Below are 5,000 nucleotides of genomic sequence, written 5' to 3'. Positions count from 1 at the left end.
GCCTCTATCTAGCGGACATAAAATAAAGACAATCATTCAAATGTGAATGAGTCGGCGTGATGCTCCGGGATGTGTGGAGCTCAGGGAGCTCCACGAGTAAGGGAGTTAAGTTAGGGCGGGGGTGCAAGTAGGCTCTAGGATTCCCCGAGTCGGGGCGAGCGATGGGTTTAGAGGCGTATCGCATTGAAGATAATGGCCGCATATCCTTCTTGGACTTTTCTAAAGCCTTTGACTCGGTCGAACATCCATTTATCATAGCAACGCTCGAACATTTTGGATTTGGTTAAATATTCAGGAATGTGATCCGTGGGCTCTATGAGAATATTCATAGCTGTGTCACCCTGCCAAGCGGCACCACTCCGAGCTTCCATGTTGATGTGGGAATCCCCCAAGGTTGCCCCATCTCACCCTATTTATTTATAATTGCTACCGAAATGCTAGCCGTTTATGTTGAAAAGAGCAACGATATCCAAAAGTTAGACGTGCTGGGGACTGAAATTGTTATTAGCCTGCTGGCAGATGACACAACCTTAGTTTTGAAAAATGAACATCAAGTCCCAATAAGTGCCGAAAACAACCAAAACATTCTCCAAGGCTTCAGGATTGTCATTAAACTTAAAGAAATGCAAACTTCTTGCGCTGCATGACTCGCCACTAAAGGAAATCAGCGATGTTTCCATGAAATCAGAAATAAAATACTTGAGCATTTTCCTATCCAAGGACCAAACGTTAAATCAATCCAGGAACATTGAATCTAAACTGAATCAAAGTAAAGCTTAATTCTAATATATGGCTCCAGAGAGATTTATCAATATTAGGCCGGATATATTTGACTAAAATGGATGTGTTTATCCAGATGTATATACCCAGCGTATTCCAATGCTGCTCCAAATCAACTCGTAAAATCTGTTAACCAAATCAATTTCAACTTTATCTGGAGGAACAGACCACACCATCTAAGAAAAATCACATATGGTGAAAGAAACAAGTGAAGGAGGGCTGAAAGTGATAGAGTCGGACTGCTTGAATGGGACATTGAAGGTGAACTGGTTGAAATCCTGGATCAAACCTCATCGTTCTTTCTGGTATTGTACTCCAAACTACTTATTCAACAAAGTCGGCGGCCTGAGTCTTCTGCTTATCTCTGACTTGGATATCAACAAGATTCCTGTCAAATGTTCAGAGTTCCATAAACAAATATTATTATACTGGAAAATGATATACGTACACAATTTCTCACCACACAGTATAATAGTTTGGAACAATCGATATGTACTGCATGGCAACAAACCTCTGTTTTACAAGGAATGCTTTGAGAAAGGTATATGGTCGATAATTGACTTGATGGATGACACTGGCAGTCCTCTGGACAATGAGCAGTTCTGTACTACACACAGATTCAAGCCTCCCATATTAGAGTTGCTAAAGTTACGAAACGCACTGCCTCGACAATTTGTATTCCTGACCAAAAATATAATGACGCACCGAACCGTACAACCACAGTTACCCCGACTATCACTCCAGGGAATCTCAATTGTGGACAAAAAGCGCGGCAACTCCTTTATTAGGAAATGTTTCACAGGAAACTTATTCCCTGGACGTCAAAAAAAAAAAAAAGGATATTTTAAATAAATTTGATGAGGAATCGATTGCCACGCTGCGAACCATGTATCTGACTCTACCCATACCCCCAAGGCAAAAGAGACCCACTTCAAAATTATGACTGACATCTACCCATCTAAGGAATTATCGAGGGTACGCTTTAATTTTGAAGATAATATTTGTACATTTTGTGAAGACAACATTGAAACCACTGACCATATATTTTTTCTCCTTCTCATTCCATCGTCACCAGTTTCCTTCTCAAAAGATGATATAACATTCTGTTTACTTATAAGCAACATAACAGATGAACTCTGTGTCAATGTTCTTTTAGGCCTGGCCAAGTTCTTCATTCACAAGAACAGAATGCAAAAATGCTCCCCAAATTTTAATGTCTTCATAAACGATTTTGAAATATAAAAAAAAAAAAAAAAAATCCTTAAAACTTATGGAAAAATCCAAAAACTAAAAAATATAGTTACCCATGTCCGAGGTTCCTTTTTTTTTTGGTAAAAAAAAAAAACAAAAAAAAAAAAACAACTTGATTACATGTTACATTCCCCTTGCAATTTTTTTTTTTTTTTTTTCGTTTTAATTTCTTATTTGTCTATCTATTGATTTAATTACTTCCTTTTAATTTCTTTTTTTGTCTCGCACTGTAAATTTCTCACAAACCTGTAACACTATTAACTTCTCATTACATACAGAAAAAATGTCCTGATGTCCGTTGCTTCCTCATCCCTGGTTGTTTCATTGACATTCAGTTCTACCTTGCTATGTTTATTTGTACATCTGTATATTTGGGTGTACTATTTATGTTCAATTAAAAACAGTTTGATGTCTGAGATTCCTTGTGAACCGCCAACTTAATTACATGTTATATTCCCCTCACAATTTTTTTTTTTCGTTTTTAATTTTATTTTTCTATCTATTTATTTAATTATATCCTTTTAATTTTCTTTTTTTGTCTAGCATTAAAAATTTCTCGCAAACCGTTAACACTATTAACTTCTGATTACTTACAGCACGAATGCGCTTATGCCCCCCCACCCATCCCGCTTTTTCCGTACGGAGGCAGACACTGAGATCGAAAGCAAATGGGTGTCATTGAAATGCAGTAACAGGGTGATAACAGCCGTGTTCGAAGTGTGTAGGGGCTTATAGTAGAGCAGAAGCACGTCACGCAATTCACCTGAGTTCGGAGGATCGGGAGTACCAGGGCCCATAGCGGAGAAGCGGAAGAGCGGAGTTATGTGTCTCTTCTCAAAGGCGGGGAAGCTGGGGGGCAGCAGGACCCCTTAGACCGGCTAATGTGAGCCTACTCCGGACAGAGATCACCCGGAGTTATGACTGGAGCTCCCGGACCTCTGGGCACACACATATATGAATGAGTGGATGAGCTAATGTCGGTTTGGTTGTGGATACGTTTCGGCCAATGCTATCAGCACAGCGATGATGAGTTCAGGTGTGTCTGTGTGTGTTTGTGTGTTTGTGTGTGTGTGTGTGTGTGTGTGTGTGCGTGTGTTTGTGTGTGTGTGAGAGTTTGTTTTTGTGGGTTGGGGGGGGTTCCCGCGGACACGGAGTACCAGGGCCTGGAGCGGATGAGGTGAGGAGCGGAGGAGAGCAGAAGCCCGGACCGTGATTCGCTTGTGTCCAGCGGTTCGGGAGTTCCAGGGCCTGAAACGGAGGAGCGGAGGAGCGGAGGAGCGGAGGACAGCAAAACCCCTTTCTGCAATTCGCCTGAGTCCGGCGGATCGGTAGTACCTGGTTCCGCAGCGGATGAGCGGAGGAGTGGAGGAGATGTTTCTCTTCTCAGAGGCGGCGAGGGGGGGGGGGGGGGGCAGGACCCCTTACCCTTATCCCCCCCGGACGTTTGAGTGGAGCTCCCGGACCTCCGGGCACGCACATGCGAATGACTGGATCACAGGGAGTGCCAGGGCCTGGAGCGGATGAGCAGAGGAGAGGCGGAGGGCAGAAGCCCGGCCCTGTTCAAGAGTTCCAGGGTCCAAAGCGGGGGAGCGAAGAAGCGGAGGAGGGGAGGAGAGCAGAAGAGCAAAAAACTGGCCCGGAATTCACCGAAGTCCCGCGGATCGGGAGTTCCAGGGCCCGGAGCGGAAGAGCGGAGGAGCGGAGGAGAGGAGGAGCGGAGCAAAGCTAAGCCCGTCTTAACAACAAGGAAATTACAGATGAGGCTATAATTTCTAATGAAAACTTTAAATTCTATAGCCACGTATACACTTCGACATTGTCAAAAAGCGATTGTGACTCCTTTCCATTAAATATTCCTCAATATATCCCAAAAATAAACAACAAACAATATATGTTTGTTTATATATGTTTATATATAAACAACAAAAAATATACAGTTTGATGTCTGAGATTCCTTGTGAATCGCCAACTTAATTACATGTCGTATTCCCCTTGCATTTTTTTTTTTTGGTTTTAATTTCATTTGTCTATCTATTTATCTAATTATTTCCTTTTAATTTCGTTTTTTGTCTAGCACTGTAAATTTCTCACAAACCTGTAACACTATTAACTTCTCATTACATACAGAACAAATGTCCTCATGTCCGTTGCTTCCTCATGCCTGGTTGTTTCATTGACATTCAGTTCTACCTTGCTATGTTTATTTGTACATTTGTATATTTGGGTGTACTATTTATGTTCAATTAAAAACAGTTTGATGTCTGAGATTCCCTGTGAACCGCCAACTTAATTACATGTTATATTCCCCTCACAATTTTTTTTTTTTCGTTTTTAATTTTATTTTTCTATCTATTTATTTAATTATATCCTTTTAATTTTCTTTTTTTGTCTAGCATTAAAAATTTCTCGCAAACCGTTAACACTATTTACTTCTGATTACTTACAGCACGAATGCGCTTATGCCCCCCCACCCCCCACCCCCCCGCTTTTTCCGTACGGTGGCAGACACTGAGATCGAAAGCAAATGGGTGTCATTGAAATGCAGTAACAGGGTGATAACAGCCGTGTTCGAAGTGTGTAGGGGCTTATAGTAGAGCAGAAGCACGTCACGCAATTCACCTGAGTTCGGAGGATCGGGAGTACCAGGGCCCATAGCGGAGAAGCGGAAGAGCGGAGTTATGTGTCTCTTCTCAAAGGCCGGGAAGCTGGGGGGCAGCAGGACCCCTTAGAGCGGCTAATGTGAGCCTTCTCCGGACATAGATCACCCGGACTTATGACTGGAGCTCCCGGACCTCTGGGCACACACATATGTGAATGAGTGGATGAGCTAATGTTGGTTTGGTTGTGGAAACGTTTCGGCCAATGCTATTAGCACAGCTATGATGAGTTCAGGTGTGTCTGTGTGTGTTTGTGTGTTTGTGTGTGTGTGTGTGTGTGTGTGTGTGCGTGTGTTTGTGTGTGTGTGAGAG

This window comes from Fistularia commersonii, unplaced genomic scaffold (assembly GCF_037954325.1).
Source record: "Fistularia commersonii isolate RoL2024-O1a breed Wild unplaced genomic scaffold, RoL_Fcom_v1.0 HiC_scaffold_39, whole genome shotgun sequence".
NCBI classification, from domain to species: Eukaryota; Metazoa; Chordata; class Actinopteri; order Syngnathiformes; family Fistulariidae; genus Fistularia; species Fistularia commersonii.
The sequence above is the reverse complement of the archived record's forward strand: the minus strand, read 5'-3'. Positions refer to the sequence as shown.